Raw genomic sequence first — 19,534 nt, 5'->3', positions numbered from 1 at the left:
ATAGAACGGTCAAAAAAACGACTTTTTTTTAAATTTCAATTATCAAAAGTTTGTATCTTTTGAGCCGTTAAACCGATTTTGAATCTTTCGACATCAAGTTGAAGGTAGAAAAGAAAATATCTGTAATAAATGTAATAATTATGCAAAAATTATGATGTTTTGGAGGGTTCGAGATACAGAAGACCGTATTGCTAATTTTTTTTTGAATACCTCTGGAAATTTATCATAAACAATCAAATTTTCATGAAATACTGTTTTGTTTGAATTTATGTTAACCACCACATACACCATGCGTCTCCATTAAAAAAAAAACTACTGAAATGCAGTATAATTATATACCTGTGATTCCCAATTGGTTTGGCTCCGTGGCCCATTTTGCTTAACACAAAGTGCTTCGCGGCGCTCAAGAGAATTTTGGATACACGTTTTGCAATACGAGGCTGTATGCTATCGTTTGATATTGCAGTAGCTTTTTTCAAGGGAGACGTATGGTGGTAATGCTGGATAATAGAGTTTAAACAATTCTATCTCCAAAATAAAACAAGTGAAAAGTTTAAATTTTATGTAAAATTTCCTGAGGAATCCAAAATAAGCAATACCAAACAGTAGAGTCTTTTGTAATTAAACCCCTCCAAAATAGTGAAAAAAAGTTCGTATCAAAATGTTCGCAAGATTATTGTTACTTAAAGTTTCAATTTTTTCTTGAAAGGCTCATGAATTACCTTTAATTTAATGTCAAAAGATTCAAAATCGGTTAAACGGCTCAACACATCATGCTTGGTTTCGTTCTTTTGCTCTTTGAATGCTTATTAGGCTAAATTTGGTCACGGAAGCAGAATTCTACAAGTTATATATGAAGCACTTGTAGAGACACAATTTGTCTGAACATTGTAATGTTGAAATTGCTATAGTTCCATAGCCAGAGTTGTTTTATTTTCGTAGGTACCAAAAGAGCAGCTCTTCCGGTTTTACAAGCTTGGCCTAATTTTTACTCTGTACCTATGGCAATTACAACAATACAATGTTCGGACAAATTGTAGAGATAAAGTATCTCCACAAGTGCTTCATATATGACTTGTTCGAATTCTGCCTCCTTGACAAAATACAGCCTAATGAGAGCAAAAGAGCGAAACCAAGCATGCAACAGTTAGATATTTTTGGAAACTATACATTTCGAAAGGAGTCAATTTTTTGGGTCACCGTACGTGAGAAAGTGTGAAATTCTTCGGTTATTGTGTATGATCGGAGTGAAAAAATGGATTGGTGTTGTTTGCATTGCTGATATCTGAAGAAGTTATGCAATTTCGATTATTCTACAATTCAATTTTTTGTTTTCAATTTTTTTTATTATACGGCTGATGCAATGATAACAAATTGATATGAAATAAGTATTTATTTTTATTCAGTAAAAGCAAAATTTTCAATTCCTCGAAATAACCTCCATTCTGCCGTGATATACCATTATGACGTACATCCATTTGATCAGTTTTTCAGTACGGCTCAAAAACGAACGGGTTACTTATCACTTTTGTATTGAAATGGTGCATTCGACAATTCGTTTTCTTGATTTTATGCAACGTACGAATAAGTTACAACTAAAAGAAAGATACCGAAAGATATAGCCGAATTAGGGACGTTGCGGTACCACCGACACTAATACAGAATCGATCCTTCTGCTTCCGATACTCGGATATTTGGTATCGATGTTTTACCAGCGTTACTTCATCAATATCGATACACACCTCTCAGTGTCGAAAAGACTCAAAACAACCCTGTAAAGAAGAACGAACGAAGCAGAAAACTTGATGTTTCCTGTGCCATTTTGATGCATCGTATGCATGCATGCCATCTCATCGGTAATGCCAATTTAACAGAAATTTCTATAGATTAACCTACGGGAACGATCCTTTTCTACGGTCATGCAGATCCGAAGGTGAAATCTACAGAGCCATGCAAGCGGCTCTTTTCAAAAACAGGATCAATTATTAACCCTTTCCCGCTCATGGTGACTCTAGAGCACCAAGAATTATAATCATCATATCTTGACATAAAATAGTTTGTTGTGCTTACGATCGTACCATAGACTTTTATATGCTGCCTCAGAGCATCACTGGGCTTTTTCTTCAAAATACTACAGTTGACAGTAATTTCAGTTAGTCTACAAAGTGTTCAGCTTGAATTTTCTCGTGAAGCTATAAACTTTAATGATAAACTTTGTGAGCGGGAAAGGGTTAAGGAAAAGCGTAATCGACTTTCGACTAAGTTTCTGCAGAAGCTTGTGTTTCTAGATTCAGTAGATTTATAGACCATTTTACGAACTGACAGGTGTCGCGTATTCTGCTGTTAATGATGTTGCTTTTACGTGCGTTATGTCAGCGGTTCAGAGCTTTCTGTCAAAATTTCATTCATAGATTGAGTTCAGAAACGTCTTGTAAAGTGGTCTATATAAATTGTTTAATTGAATGAACTGGTATCGCACAACGATACAATCCGGTATTGATACATTAGCCTCGATACAAACGGAATATCAGTACATGCTTTCGATACAGGTATCGATCCTAAGTATCGATGTTTAATGGTATTGCAACGTCCCTAAGCCGAATAACCGAAAAACGAACAAATTGGCATAAGAACCCCATATTTGAAAAAAAATCACAGGAGGGTTGTGTGCAAAGCCACGACCGCAAGGTTGAAGTAGAATACTTTTACACAGCTCTTCTTACGGCTGTACATTAACCTACGGCCGGGCGAATCGGTTCGCGCCGCTTTTCGCGTTTAGCCTGGCAGAGGCCTAATGCGCACCGCTAGCACAATAGAAAGGTGTTTTCACAATGAACATTAGACACGGCTTCACTGGAGTAAGTGTTGGCAAATGCATCTACCGCTAATACCGCCGCTATTGTACGAAAGCGCGTCGTTTCATGTGGGGAATAATATCAACAACGAAAAATGACGCGCGTCTAAGCACACCCGAACTGTTTCGCCGTGCCGCTTCCATTTACTCCTTATAAAGCCTGTATCAGACTAACCGTTGCAGCGGTCAACCGCTACCGTTCCGTTCTTTTTCGACCAGTCAGAACACAGCGTTCGACCGTCGCTTGTTGTTGTTGCAAAAAATAGAATTATTTCTATTTTTGCCGCCAACCGTTCCCAACGGCTGGGCTGGATAACTTAAATATAGCATTTCTTATATAAAATTGGTCAACAAATTGATTGGCGATGGTTTTATTTTGGACAGGGCACGGGGAATCGTCTTTTTCGCCTCTTTTCACCCTATTTTTGAGTATTTTTGGAAATATAGACTCTCTCCCGTGCCCTGCACAGAATGAAAATATCACCTATCGATTTATTCGCCAATTATACATAAGAAATGCTATATTTAAGGTATCCAGTCCAACGGCTTTTAATTAGTGGGGATTTGGGTTCATTTTTGCCAGTGTGCGTTGGTCGAAAATTGACATCGCCAACCAGCGTTGCCGGTGCTATCAATGTTTTGACTGGCTGTCGTGTGTGCCAAAAAGAGAAGCACACATTTTTATTTGACATGTCTCTAAATGTGAATTTGTGTAGGTGTGAAGAGGCACGTTTGCCTTCGCCATGACAATGACAGCAGTCGCCAACCGTTGGGAACGGTTGGCGGTAAAAATAGAAATAATTCTATTTTTTGCAACAACAACAAGCGACGGTCGACCGCTGTGTTCTGATTGGCCGAAAAAGAACGGAACGGTAGCGGTTGACCGCTACAACGGTTAGTCTGATACAGGCTTAACATCGGCCTCAGGGAAGTACCGGCTGCACCTACCACTGAGGCTGTTACCATACTGCTACTGGTACCCAAAGCTATTAACTCTTCAAATTAAGTGTTTTATTTGTTCTCAAAAGAACAATTGTTCAATTCCATATCGGATATAATGCAATCGCATCTCTGTAATATTACCGACAGTAATATACTTCTAAACAAAATGATCCAACTTTTCCATAAGATGTACGGAAAAATCTCGCCCGATCGCTTGCGTTGGCGTTCAGCCTGGCAGAGGCCTGAGATGTGCTGACCAACCACAGGGCAAGTGATTTGTGCTATCCTCTGTTACTGCTGAGTGCTGATATCTGCTGTTACTGCTGTCAACGTTGTGGACGGTCCATCCAGTTCACCTTCCGACTAATGAATGTAGCTAGTTTTCCCAGAAACACTCTTTTATAGCCGAAGGGTGCTACGTAATAGGCCACGCGTTTCAGTTCAGGTTTACCATTTCCTTATGTTCTTTAGACGAATTATTCCACAATTCGCATTTGATTTTTGTATCCAGCGAATAAACACCGATGGTGCTCTCACACACGCAACGGTTTTAACCCGTATCTTATTCCGGTTTGTAACATCAAGCGATTTCGTTTGCTCGCTGTTGCGTGTTGCATCATGTTGCAACTTGGCAGCTGGGAGACGACGAAATTCTGTTTATGCTGATTGATTGAATCGACTTCATATTAGCTCTGCATAGTCGAACTAACTGCTTTTGTGAATGCGTACTAACAGGGCAGTTAATTATTCAATGTCGGTTATGCTGATCGCAGCCTTTGCGCTGCCCCTACAGTGGGGGGTTTACTAAATAAAGTAAAATTAGACAACTACAACAGAATTTGATTGTATCCCGCACAGAATGTCTGCTTGTGTTGATGCCAGAAAATAATTAACCTTCAATTATTTTTTTATTTGCCTTGAAGAAAGCATGTTGCGGTTCAAAATCGGTTGCTAATTACAACCTTTGAGCTGCCCTAACATTGGGGGAATTGTGGAAGCTATTTCACATTCAGTAAATTAGACGGGTGCGACAAATTTGAATTGCTAGGATGCAACACAGAATGCTTGTTTGCGTTGACAAAAAATATTAACTTTCAATGACTTGTTTATTTGCCTTGAAAAAAGCAAAAGCTTTCAATGACTTGTTTATTTGCCTTGAAAAAAGCATTTTGATGATCAAAATTGGATTTCCTGATGGCAATCTTCATGCTGCCCCAACACGGGGGGAATAATGGCTGTCTGGCGACACACGCTGAGAAAAACCGCGCTGCTTCTGAGACATGATGACCAACCACAGGGCTAGTGCTGCTGCTAAGGAAGGACGACTGCTGTTGTCGCTGTCTAGAACTATAATGAGCGGCTTCAGCTGAAACAGGCTCTTATATAGGCCAAATAGCATGTTTTCAACTGCAAGGTATATGATCCTGTCGACCGTGCTTGGGAAGCAATAATATAACGACCAATCAGAGGTCGAATTTCTCGTTTTGACAAGGCTTGACTATTTTCAATAGTACAATAGTGTGAATAATAAAATTACAATTATCTTATTTTGGGAGAAATCTTAGAAGATTTTCCAATCTATTGCTGCAAGAACGAAGGAAATCCATCGAATACTAACCGATTTATTAGCATTTGAAATTGGACATATTTTTCATTTTTTTCGGTTTTAGATTTTCATTTCACATCCCTATGTAGCCGAACTTCCTGAGAGAAGTATTCTACTTCAAAAAATGGCGCTTACGTCAGTCTGCGAGATTACGACAGCATTTACTTTAATTACTGGGCATACGTTGAATAAGTTAAATAAATTTCGTTTTGAGCGTCTTAGTAGAATGGAATTGAATATTGAGAATAGGTTATGTTTCCATTTAATTCTACTACAAAAAATCGAATACCCTTTAATCGAATACCGTCCGCAGATACGTATTTCGGCTGCTACATGCAACCATCAGCTTATGTGGACTGTTGAAGAGCATAAATGAGTACCCCTTTTTATATGCGTGTAGGTAGAAGTAGGTAGACGAAAAAATAATCCTATATTGAAGTTAGGTAGTCATATGTTGTGGTTGTTTTTGTCCTGTACTGGATCTAGGGTTTTTAGGTAGTATTTTGAAAAGCCATGAAAAATGATTACTTACGTCTTTATTGAGCAGTGTGGATGGATGTTGTTTGTAGATTTCTAAACATTCAGATACGGCCAATTTCCATAAATTATTAACGGGGCGAAGCAGGTGAATGTTATCCGAAGTTAGTGGATGTCCCTCATTAAAGATATGTTCAGCCACTTTTGATTTGAAAAGGTGTGGTGGATCATTTTTAGAAACTTTGCATGCTTTGGTGACTTCTACCATATGCTTTTTAAAACGGATTCCCAGGTTTCTTTTGGTTTGCCCAATATAAACCTTGTTGCAGTGGCAACAAGCAACTCTATAAACCCCTGCTTTATTTAATCCATCAATTGAATCCTTAGTGGAGCCCAATATTGTTTTGAGTTGGGTATTCCTACTAGTTTAGACGATATCCATGCCAAATCTTTTGAGTTTTGAGTGAAGTTGACGTGTTAAGGCCCCATCATATTCCACAGCTATTCTTTTCAGGTCTTCTGTAATTGGGGTGAGTGTTGTAAAAGATTCTCTGAATTGAATTCGCTTTTATTTGTTTATAATGGCTTGAATGGTGCTCTCATTATAACCATTTACCTTTGCAACTTCGAAAATGTATTCCAATTCCTTTTTCCTGGCTATTTTACTGAGGGGTAGGGTTTCCATCCGATGTATCATGTGGTGGAAGGATGCCATTTTATGCTGGAAGGAATGACTAGAAGTGGTGGGTATTACCCGTTTTGTGTTCGTGGGCTTCCTAAAAATCTCAATTTCTAAGTCCTTAGACTTTCTAACAACATCTAGAAAGGGAAGACTATTGTTTTGTTTCTTTTCAATCGTAAATTTTATATTTCTGTGAAGTTGCGTCTCTTTCAAAATACAAAAAATATCATCCACATTAAGGCTGTGCGAGATTTCGAATGATTTCGTATAATTTCGTAAAACTCGAAATTTCCCGAAATTGCTGAAAAAATTTCGTTGAATTTCGCTAAATTCCGCCTAAAATTTCGCGAAATTAAACTTCCAATTTCGACGATTACGAAATTTCGGACCAAATTTTCGATGCACATTATTACATTATTTTGATTTGTGCTCATTGCGACTATAAATTAAATTAAATATATCTCAACAGATATCTGGTATACTAAGTCAGACATAGAAGAATGAACTCTCAGCCGGTAATTTTTGTTTTTAAAGACAAAACCGTAACATCATGCGGGAGGTATTTTTTATTCACGCAGAGCATAAAATCATGTCATCACTAAAGTCATATTCGAGGAATATGAAGCCGTCCAAATGCGCTACAAGGTATCTAGTAATTTGTTTGTACGAATAAATTTTACGCATCTTTTACGTACTTCAAAATGTGGTTATATTTGCAGCGCACAAGGTTAAAGAGGTCACTTTTTGTCTTTCGTTTAGGAGGGCATAGCAATTTCTGTCAAAACTAAAGCTCTGAAGCTCTATCTTACAGGCCAAATGTTCGCTGCTACTCAACTTGTAAAAATTTTCAAACGTTTTTTCGGATTTCTCTGTGTTAGAGGACTCCTCTTCGCACACCGTAGTGTATTTAAATGTGTTTTTTCAGATAGTTCATTGCTATCACTAGGCTGACCAGATATCATGCCTTATAGTGTGCAGACAGAGTGATCGATGTGTTAAGCAGAAAAAGTTGTAATTGCCTGAATTTTTAGTATTGTTTCAAAACACTCTGACTTCAAAGTCAGCATAGGTTTCAAAATTGCTAGGTACCTTATCAAAAATATTTCAAACGTAATACCAAAAAAGTATACTTTATCAATGAATGAATAAAAAGTACATGGCTCTCGTTGAACACATAACTGAGAAATGTTACTCTTGTTTTAGGGGACACAAAATTTTACAATGTCAAAAACAAGATTATAGCATAAAAGTGATTCTGACTTTGCACTTGACGAATATACCAGGTAGAGCTCTAGGACAAAACTTGGATTTTGAATGAAGAAACTGCTATGAGAGAAGGATTACTATTTTAAACATAGTGGCATTCAAACCAAAAGAATCAGTTCAGAAGTTTATTAAATTATTATTTACAAAGACATTTCCAGTTTGACCTTTGTATCATTTGTATCTATCGCGCTGCTATCACCTGCAATATAATCTGTATAAATGGATGCATCAAGATTTTAGTTTTTAACATTTTCGATTTTCTCGTCATTGTCGGTTTATCGAAATCTGAACACCTACGTTACTCTTCGTCGACCAGGTAAGCACCTTGCGATCAACTGCTGAAGGGTACATCGTAAGCGTACGCTTCAACGTTTCAAATCATTGTTATGCTATGTTTCAGAAACATTTATTTTATTTTTCGACATTTCGCGAATTTTGAGGACCAATTTCGTTTCGTCTCGAGAACTCGAAATCCACCTTGATTTCGTTTCGACTAATTTGGCGAAACCAAAATTAAGGGGTAATTTCGTTTCGTTTCGTTTCGACACCAAAAAAGGCAGTTTCGCACACCCTTAATCCACATATCTCCACCACCGGATTGGTAAAAGGTTATTGGTTTCGAATTTGTTTTCTATGTTTGCCATGAATAGCTCACATAAGATGGGAGAAAGAGGATTGGAGCTTGGGAGAAAGAGCATTGGAGCTCCTTTTGTTTGTTTGTAAAATTTACCTCGAAAAGTGAAATAATTTTCTTTCATACAAAGGCGGGTTAGTTTCATGAGACTCACGACTTTCTTTTTCCAAGTGCTATCAGTATATTGAGGAATTAACCAAAATAAGTTTTTAAGGTGTTTCATCTAGGATATTTACCCAAGCACTCCCACATACGGGTAACGTTTCGGGTCGCATCTTGCATCTTCTTCACCTTACGGTCCAGCTCATTTCAAAGCAACTTAATTGGATTCCATTCTGGGAAATTAGCTTGCCGATTTTCCTTTTTCTCGAGATCATCAAAATATCCACGACAAAGCTTTTGAAAGTGCAACTCTCTAGGAAATCGAAACCGTGAGACATGTTAAGATCAAAATGTGGATATGTGTGTGCAGTGCACAACAGTGCCACATAGCAACAAGTAGCCCTAAATCAAAACTCAATTTGTTTTTTTCCTTTTATTGAGACAGGCAAATTGTGCTCGGAGAAAACATATGCATACAGAGTGTTCAATAATGTTGTTGTATATTATATATTTTTACAGTTTTTGGCAATAATTCGGTCTGTGTAGAAACTATTTTTTTGTATATTCTACACAGTTGTGTGTTTGGATGATAAACAAATATATGTATATGTTATTTTCGAGGATTCAAATGGTGAATTGACAACCCGGAAGGAGTGTCAATATTAGCTCTGGTCCTCACGAGTTCTTATCTCACACTTCCACGAGTCATACGATTACAACAGACTGCGAGCGAAAACATGGACACAACTGGTTGGTGTATCATAGGCACAAACAGAAACGAAGACAGCAGACCTATCTTTTCAAGGACAAAAAGCGCCGTCTGGAAGAGCTGGAGTGTGAGGAAATGGAGCAGCTGTATCGTTTTTAAGAAACACGTAGATTCTTTAAGAAACTGAAAGCATCCTGCGCAGGCTTTATGCCTCGAGCTGAAATGTGTCGGGATAAAGATGGAGGAATCTTGACGGATGAACGTGAGGTGATCGACTAGTGGACACCTGAATGACGCAGAGGCAGAGGACCCAGACGGTAGAACACAGTGACTTCGTCAGCACAGCGTATGAGAGAGACATACCGGCCCACACGAAAAGTTAAGTTAAGGATGCTATCAAGCAGCTCAGGAATAATAAATCAGCTGGAAAGGATGGCATCGCAGCGGAGCTAGAGGATAGGTTGGCTTCATGTCTCCATCAGCTGATAGTCAGGATCTGGGATACAGTACAGCTACCGAAGGTGTGGAAGGAGGAAGCACAGACTAACAGACGTAACACTGGAACCCAGCTCCATCGCCACAAAAAAAACGATCATTTCAAATTTCCAATCGAATAACAGTCATCGCGCGATAACTCCATCTGGGGCGCTGTTATGAAATCTCATACATATTTTGTAGTTCCCAATTTGACACATGCACATACGCTAGCGCTGATGTTGGAATACAAGACGCAGCGCGAACATAGCACCAGATGGTGATAGTGTTACTATCGTAAAGTACTGGTTTCATCCAAACGATGGTTTTATGGAAAATTTGTTCGAAGTGTCTTGTCTGTTAGTCTGTGGAGGAAGTATTATGCCCAATATACAAAAAGGGTGATTAGTTGGAATGCTAATAACGATTCTCAAGTGATCTCCCATATGATGTTTATCCGTTTCTCGCCATTGGCGAGAGAAAACTTACCAAATCTTCACGCTGCGGCAGAGCCTCCAAAAGTATCGCGAATATCAAGTCCCCACGCACCACTTATTCATCGATTTCAAGGCCGCCCACGATACTATCGACCGTGTAGAGCTATGGAAAATTATGGACGAAAATGGTTTTCTTGCGAAACTAACAAGACTGATCAAGACCACGATGGATGGTGTACAGTACTGTGCGAAGATTTTGGGTTGGTTATCAAGCCCGTTTGAAACACGCAAGGGACTTCGACAAGGCGACGGTCCCTCCTGCCTCCTGTTCAACATTGCGCTTGAAGATGTTATGGAACGTGCGGCCTTCACCATACGGGCACGATCTTCAAGAAATCCAGCCAGTTCATCTGCTTCGCTTACAACGCGGACCTTCTCGGAATTACGTTCCAGACAATACGCGCGTTTGAAAATAATTTACTTTTCACAACTCGCATTCGAATATAAGTCACATGTCAAATGTGATGAAGATAGCAACTTTATACCGTATAGTGGTCGCTTCAAACAACGTTATCGCGATATATATTGAATGTTCACAGTATTGTTTTTTATTATTAAATATATCAACAATATTGATTCTAAAATAACAAAAAAAAAGAAAGATAGGTTTTGTTTTTAGTATAGTGATTAATCGCTTAAGTTCGGTTTACTGTGACTGGTGATCTAGAGATTCGTATCGCGTAGCTTACTCTCACAGGACATAAAATCGGTGTCTGCAAATCAGCTCGTTGATTCGCGCTTAGCTTTTGTATCTGACGATTCATTATTTGGTTTAAAAAATTATTCTTCGCGCGCGGGATTTCCAATTTCCAATTTTAGTATATGTCCAGCCGAAGCTAGGATTTAAAAATATCTGATCGTATTGCCTACCACGGCGCATCCTGATCTTTCCTATCCCATCATACTAACACAAATACCCTTCCTGTGACATCCGTAGAGATGCAGAGGTGAACTCGGTCTCATAACAACGTTTGTCGAACTAACAATCCTCTTCCTATTTTTCCCCAACGACTGTAAGGGCGTGGCCGGCGCCGTTATTGATCTTTTTGAAGTGAGAGTTACTGAATTGTTGTACATTGAAGATGCTATAACATCCCTAAAACTATCTGTGTGGTTCTCTGTGCAACTTCACTAGCTCAGGTCAATCACGGAGGTGCAACTACGATATGTACGGTCGAGAATGCTCATGCTCATGCTCAGAAATGGTGGCTAGTTATGCATAGTTTCGTAGAAAGTAGATGAACCCAACAACTTTGTTCTGAGAAACTTCGGGAAAACATCCAAACATAATTGCTACGGCTACTAGGGGGTGACACCCATGAGAAAAAATTTCATAGGTGCCAAAGGTGACATCCGTGAGAATAATTATCAACTAGGCGGAGGTCGAGGTGAAACCCTCGAAAATTATATATATTTGCTCCTAAGAGTATACTGCCGTTTCAAGCATAGTTGTCCCAGCGTGCATAAGGTTTGTATAGAACATGGGACAACTATGCTTGGAACGGCAGTATAGTTTCAACCAATTTTTCCAAAATGGGTAGATTGAGTGCAATTGAAAACGAGCGTGCTAAAGGCCCAAATACACACGGCACAATGACACCTTCTCCATACCAAACAGAAGGCGTGATCGCTATCCCGCCATCCATTTTGAATGGAGAAGGCGTCACTACGCCGTTAATTTTTGATAACAAGATGATTTCGCTGAAACCTGGTGGGAGTGACACTCGGGTGGAGCGGGGTGACACCCGAATTTTCCGCCTCGGGTGTCACCCGGTCACGCTACGTCACTGGAACTACCTACTACTACTACTCCTTTTCAGATTTTTATTCGCACTGAAAAAAATTCATCATAAGCCATTTAGAAACTGTCATTGGTGGATTTCTTTCAATGGTGTAAAAAAAGATGAGAGGATAACGTGAGAAGAGTGCTAAGGCTGGTATTATAGTACACAGAATTAAGCTTGAAAAACGATTTTTTTTTCGAGCTTGACGTTGCTTGGGATTTGCTTTCTTATGCTGACGAACTTTCCCTTCTTCCACATCTCATATTTCTCATTGAGTTTCGTTATCATCACTTTGCTCTACTTCGACAGTATACATGTCAAAAAGAACAATGTTACCGAAAAATTCTGATGAATAAAATTTTGCTTTGTTGTTAGATCATAAGCTTTAAAACTCACCATTCGTGCAACTTCAAAAATATATATTCAACATTCTCGCAAATTTCGATTTTTCAAAATAGGATAGTAAATTTAATACCCATAGTAAAAAGCTGGTTATGGCCGTCGTCCGACAAAAAACTTCGCAAACGAAGAAATTTGAATTTCATTCTGCCACCCCCTTGCACACGCATCAAAACTTTCACCAACCGAACAAAGCAATTAAATTCATGTTTATTTAAACACCGGGAGTCTGCTCGCCGTACTGCTGGACATTTTGCACGAAACACACTGTCGCTTAAAGGGTTAACGAGTCACGAGTGCTGGAATGAAAGATAATGTCACAGGCAGAGCACGATGAAAGGAGCAGCCCTCTCGAAGCTCGGGATTGAATACAATCCCAGCCATCGTGGCTACCATCCGAAATCCAACCCAACAGCTTATATGCGGGCATTCGGATGCAACGATACGTTTAATCGTTGGGACGACAGGGAGAGGATTTTCAAGATTAGCGCACTCATCCCGGCTGATTCACCCGGGAACAACTGAAGAGTTCCGAGTAATTAACCAAACTTGATGCATCGATTTTTTTTGTTCTCATCTGCCCTCACACACCCGCAGCAGGCAGGCTGATAATTCTGCAATCAAAGTAGGCACCGTCATCAGAATGTCATATCAAAAAACCCCACCCGTCAATAAGTTGAAAGGGGACGGGGAGTACATCAAATCAAGCCAGTCTCCATTTTCCACGCGTCGAGCTTTTCGTTCAACACTTGAGCAGTAAAAAAAACGGATAGAAACGTCTATAAATCAGTCTATTTAAACAGGCTTAGATTTATATAGTGCACCGCAAACAGAACCACAGTAGGCCTTCGGTTTGCTCGACCGGAAAGGTAACCCCTCGGGCCACCAAGCAATCCTTGGTGAAAAGTTTTTTATTCTCTTACTTTTTCCCTCTACACACTGCCATTCTTAAATCAACCGGCTTTCATGTGGTTTTTGCTCGAATAAGCTAGCAGCAACAGGTGGAGGAGCTTTTGGGTAGCATTGCTTGTTTGGTCAACGGATCAGGCCGGAGACAAGAAAAAAATGGAAAGAAAGGCTTGACGACTTGTGATTCCGGATTGCTTGCCGCGCCCATGTTGGAGAAAAACTATTTTCCTCACTTTATTGTTTATAACAGAAAGATTAGCAGCTCACATGTAGCAGTTAGTAGCAGGCATTGATAATCTTCTTGGTGGGTTTGTTGGAAGGGGTTTTTCCCACAATGAAATGCTTAACATAAACACTCAACAGTTGGTGAAGCAAATATAAGGTCTTTTGTTACTGCTTTCAGAGTTATTAAGGTGCAACTACTTGAAAGCTTACATATTTCGTATAACATAATCGGTGTAACATGGTTAAACAGTACAAATCGTATATCAAAATAAACTGGCAACATTGGATGAATTAGCCGTATTGCAACGTCAGCTGATTACACATGTAAACACAAAAGATTCCATTTGAATGGTGTAAAATTATGAGGTGATTTATATGAAAGCCAAATATTTGTACCCACTCTAGTTCTACGTTAACAATGCGTCTTGAACACAGTCTTCTTATTTTTATCAAAACAAAACAACTTTTGCTATAATGGTAGCCGATGTCAGCTTAACAATTACGTCGAAACTCAGCAGATTTTTGGTGTTTCCGATTTCTTATCGCGTTTTTGTGACCAACAGCTAGCTATTACTAGGTAACGTAGACAACCACCACTAAAAAACATTTCCGACCAAAAATTCAACATACTCATTCGATAAAAACGAAACATTGTTTTACCCAAATCTCAGCCAGCCGTGCCCCAAGCCTATGAGTCACATTACCGATTCGCTACTATCTAGCGTTGGTCAATGACTATCAATTTTTTCTCTGTTTTCATTCACGGCTTCTCGGCAAAACATCGCTAATGACGCACATTTACCTACATTCAGGTGAATCAGACCTTCCCAAATGCGAGTGCCGAGGGCTCCTTTGTAATCTGATCGAATTTCTCAACCTATAGATTTAAGTAGCAAAACGTGTCAACACGGGTCAGCTTAACTTACCAGGAAGTTGAAACTTTAATTTTAATCTGTTGTTTGAGAACTCCGTTCAAGCGCTGAAACTGTCAAACTAATCGCTTGACAAGAAAAAGCTTAACCGCAACCTCAACGCCTACCTGATTGGAGCGGATAATTTTGACAGTAAGGACAGAAATGTAATTGGTTCCGTAAACATTAATTCGTGTTTGTTTTTTGAGACAAAAAGACACACACGAAAAAATCACAGGAAAGACAGTGACACAGAGAGATAAAAATCCTCTCCCGCAAATGGAATCATAAAACAAAAGTTAATATACCTAGTTTGTAATAGAAAATAACATTTCAAGGTGATTTGAACATGAAAAATAACTCTTCTTACAAAAGACCGTTGAAGATGAGCGCAATTGCACCAAAATGATGTCCCCTTCTCCAACATTTGTTCTAGGGGAGAACCGTACAAGACGCACCAGTTGGGTAAGATGGCCCATGCTATTAATTCCCCAAAATACTTACACATGTGGCTTTTTATGACGAAATTCTTCGCTTTTCTCATAAAAACCCAGCTTCTCTACAGTTCTCATATAAAGAAGTGTGCCATAATGACTAAAATACTCAAAAAACTGTGCAATTGGCTGTGGCTCTGTCCAACATGTAATTATTCATGAATTTTATTGAAGCTTTTATGATTAACTGACTTGTAAATAATACGAAAAACTATGGTTCCCCTAACCTTTACACTTTTTTTATAATACTATGAATATTTCAAATTATTTCACTAACTTTCGTCAATTTTTACCTAAAAACAATCGAAATTAAAATTGGGGCAGAATGTACTATGAAGAGCTTGCATGAGATTGCTTGACAACTTAGAGCATGTTCCTTTATTTTTGATTTTACTTTCGAGACTTCAAGCGCTTCTCACTTCGCGTGCTGATTTCTGCTAGTGGCATATTAGCCAACTGCTTTGGAGCATTTTTTTTTCCTGTAGGAGCCTATGACCACTGCTACCATTAGTTAGATATATTGTGGTATACTCCGCGTTAATTTTTATGCACTGTCAGTTCGTTCCATCACTATGGGTATCAGTGATAGTCGCACCCAGACTTTGCATTTCACCCCAAGAATGACTTCTTTGATGAAGTTCCTTACCTTCATTTTTTCAGCAGACCATATCTCGTTAGGCGTGAGGATACCTTTTCCAAGAATACGCAGTCTTTGCTGAATTAATGCGCTGCATTGGCACAGTAAGTGTTCCGAGGTTTCTACTTCAGAATTACAGAAACGACATAAGTCATCTGTCAGTTTACCTATTTTTTTAAGGTGATACTTACTCGGACAGTGCCCAGTAAGTAGGCCAGTTAACGTACTCAGATCAGCTTTATTCATACTGAGTAGGTTCCGTGTGATTCTTTTACATGGTGTAATGAATAGTTTAGATTGTCTTGCTTTGGAATAAGCCTTCCAGTTGGCATCAATCATCATTGATTCCCAGCCTCTTAGCTCAGATTTCAAACAGGATGAAGATACCCCACAGAATGGCTCCGGCCCGACGAAAGCAGTTGAAGAACCAATTCTCGCTAAGAGATCGGCTTTTTCATTTCCTTCTATACCACAGTGACCAGGCACCCAGTATAGATTGACAACGTTTGTTACAGTTAGTTGTCGTAGGGATTGAATACAATCCCATACCAACTTCGACTGACATGTGTATGCTTTTAAAGCATTGAGAGCTGCTTGACTATCTGAGAAAATGCAGATATTGGCATACCTATATTTCCTAGCCAAGCAAATACTTGTGCATGTTAGAATAGCATTTATTTCCGCTTGAAAAACTGTGGGCCACTGCCCCATTGGAATTGATATATTGATTCCTGGTCCAGTGACCCCAGCGCCCGTAGACTCGCCCATTTTAGAGCCATCTGTATAAAAAATGACTGATCCTGGACGAACCTTAGGACCTCCTTCATCCCATTCGGTGCGATTGGATTCAATCACTTTGAAGGAACACTGAAGTTAGTCTTAGAGTCCATTCGATCTTCATTCATGGTTACTAAGGTGTTCAGTTGGAAATTTTTGAGGATTCGTAAATGTCCCTGTAGATCTCCTTCCTGAAAGAATTTAACACGTTTTAGCCTAAGAGCACCTTTTTCGGCTTCAAGTTGTACATACTGATGTAAGGGTAGAAGATATAAAAGAGCTTCTAAGGCTTTGGATGGTGCACTGGCCATTGCTCCTGTTGTTGATAAGCATGCCAGACGTTGTAGTTTATCTAACTTTTTCTGAGCTGATAATTGTGAAGTTTTAGGCCACCACACTAGCGAGGCATAAGTTACTCTGGGTCTCACTATTGCCGAGTATATCCAGTGAATCATCCTCGGCTTGAGTCCCCATTTTTTGCCAAATGTATTGCTGCAAGCCCAAAGAGCGTTGTTTGCTTTTGAGATCGCATACTCTAGATGGTCGTTCCAATTGAGCTTGTGGTCAAGCATAACACCTAGGTACTTGGTTCGCTTGGATAGCACCAACTGTGTGTCTCCCAACTTAAGAGTTGCAATATTATACTTTCTATTTCTTGTAAATGGGATAATGACTGTTTTAGAAGGATTGACGCTTAGTCCTTCCAGGTTACACCATTTAAGTGTGTAGTTTAAGGCGTATTGCATTCTATTGGAAATAGTAGATCCGCATTTACCCCTTACTAAAATAGTAATGTCATCAGCGAAACCGATGATTTCGTATCCTAGGTTCGTTAAGTTGTTAAGAAGATCATCGACAACAAGAGACCACAATAAGGGAGATAAAACCCCTCCTTGTGGGCAACCCCTTGTTGGTTTTGTCGTTAAAGTTGATCTTCCTAAATTGGATGTTATCAACCGGTTTGATAACATAGCGATAGTCCAATTCAAGATGCACATGTCAAAACCGCGTTTTTTCATAGCATTTTTTATAGATTCGTGAGAAGCATTGTCAAATGCTCCCTCAATATCAAGAAAGGCTGTCAGTGAGATTTCTTTAGCCTCAAAAGACTTCTCTAGTTTTGAAACCAGCGTGTGGAGTGCTGTTTCAGTTGATTTACCAGTTTGATAGGCAAACTGAAATTTGTTTAATGGTCTACTTTTTAAGTAAGATAATTTGATGTGTAGATCAATGATTTTTTCCATCATTTTCAAAATGACAGAAGTTAGACTGATTGGTCTATATGCTTTGGGACTCGTCCTATCACGTTTTCCAGCCTTAGGAATAAATATGACGCGGACTTCTCGCCATTTACTCGGAATGTAGCTTAGTGTCATACTAGCCCTGAACATCTCCACCAGACAGGGGACTATAATATCCTTGCTTTTTTGTAAAAACACTGGATAAATCCCATCTGGCCCCGGCGATTTGAAGGGCTTTAAGGAATCCACTGCCCATTCAACTCTTGACGTCGTGAATATTACACTGGCTAATTCTTGAGCTTTAACCTTGTCGTGAATTGAGCTAGGTTGAGCCATATAGAAGTCCTGTGCATTTTCGGAAGTCAATTGAGTCGAGCCTGGGAAGTGTGTATCCATCATGACACTAAGTGTTTCCTGAGAGTCTGTTGTGAACTGACCGTTTTCGTTCTTTAAGCGGCCAAGCCCATTTGTGTGATCTGTAGAGAGGGCCTTATGGAGTCTAGCTACAACAGACAAGTTTTCAACTTGCTCACATGTACGCTTCCAGTCCCTTCTCTTTGATTTTCGAATCTCTCGATTGTATTCTGTTAGACAGCTTTTATATTCTGTCCAATTTCCGGTAGTTTTAGCTTTGTTGAAAAGCCTCCTTGACGATTTTCTTAGCTTTTCAAGTTTATTGTTCCACCAAGATACGTTCTTACTAGAAGTTTTCCGTTTCACCGGGCAACTTTCTTCGAAGGAATCTATTATATTAGTTAGAAAAGATGAGGAAATATTAGTTAGAAAAGATGAGGATTCGAGTTGCTCAGTGGAAGAGATGTCCACTGAGAGCAAAATCTTGTTTGAGAGTGTGGAATAGTAGCTATCCCAATTAGTTTTTCTAGGATCTCTGAATTTTTCGGACACGAGCTCCCCAGAAACATAGTTGAACATAATTTGTTTGTGGTCCGACAATGATTGTTCTTCTGACACGTGCCAGTTCACAATCATTCCAGATAGTTTAGCGCTACAAAGTGTTAGATCAAGAACCTCTTGTCTAATTCTAGTAACAAATGTTGGATCATTACCTTGATTACAAATGTTTATGTTGTGAGAAATTAAATATTGAAATAAACACTCACCTCTAACGTTGATGTTACTGCTACCCCAAACCGTGTGGTGGGCATTCGCATCACATCCTATTATGAGCTGTTTGTTTTTTTGTTTGCAGTGTTGAACAAGCGCAGCAACTTCTTTTGGAGGAATCTCAGCGTTATCTCCTGGGAAATACGCAGAGGCAACGATGATCTCCGTTATCCCACGAGTCGTTGGAACCTCCACTTGTATTGCCACGACGTCTCTACTGATGAATTCTGTAACGGGTATAAATGTTAAGTTTTCCCGTATAAGAATTGCTGCTCTGGGAGCAGTATGTGTACTATCATAAAGAAGCTTACATTTTGGTGTAGAAATTCCTTGAACTCTATTGTTGTTGGACCAGGGTTCTTGGATTAGAGCCACGTCCAAGTTGTCTCGAGTGAACCTGCTACATAGGACGCTGCTAGCTCCTTTGGCGTTATGTAGGTTCACATGAATAATTTTATTTTATTGGACATTTTTGTTTGGTTTACCATTTTTCAGGGGCGTGTGATTCTCCCTCTGATTGGAGTGGTTTCCAAATGTGCGTGTGCTCGATTGGATCGTATTCCTGGCTTCAGGGCTTTTTGATCGAGCTTCAGCGATTACAGGTTTTCCAGAGTCAGACGAAGGGCACGAGTTACCACTCTGGACAGAAATGGGACCAATGTTGTTTGACCCTGAGGTCTGTTTACCATAGGCATCATTGATGCCCTTGGCATTGCCCTCTGGGATTGTGCGATCGGTTTTGCCAAACTGTCCAAAGTTGCCATTCCTCCCTTCGTTGGAGACTACAGG

At 39.4% G+C, this 19,534-nt stretch overlaps 1 protein-coding gene across 1 annotated transcript in view; it reads left to right on the top strand.

Moving 5' to 3' along the window:
- Positions 1-19,534, top strand: part of LOC129725907 (sodium-dependent serotonin transporter) — a 138,124-nt gene that overhangs the window by 74,316 nt on the left and 44,274 nt on the right. The gene's annotated exons all lie outside the window — the stretch shown is intronic.

The sequence above is a fragment of the Wyeomyia smithii genome, chromosome 2, assembly GCF_029784165.1.
Source record: "Wyeomyia smithii strain HCP4-BCI-WySm-NY-G18 chromosome 2, ASM2978416v1, whole genome shotgun sequence".
In the NCBI taxonomy this organism is placed as follows: domain Eukaryota; kingdom Metazoa; phylum Arthropoda; class Insecta; order Diptera; family Culicidae; genus Wyeomyia; species Wyeomyia smithii.
This window is presented reverse-complemented; position numbering and strand designations above follow the sequence as displayed.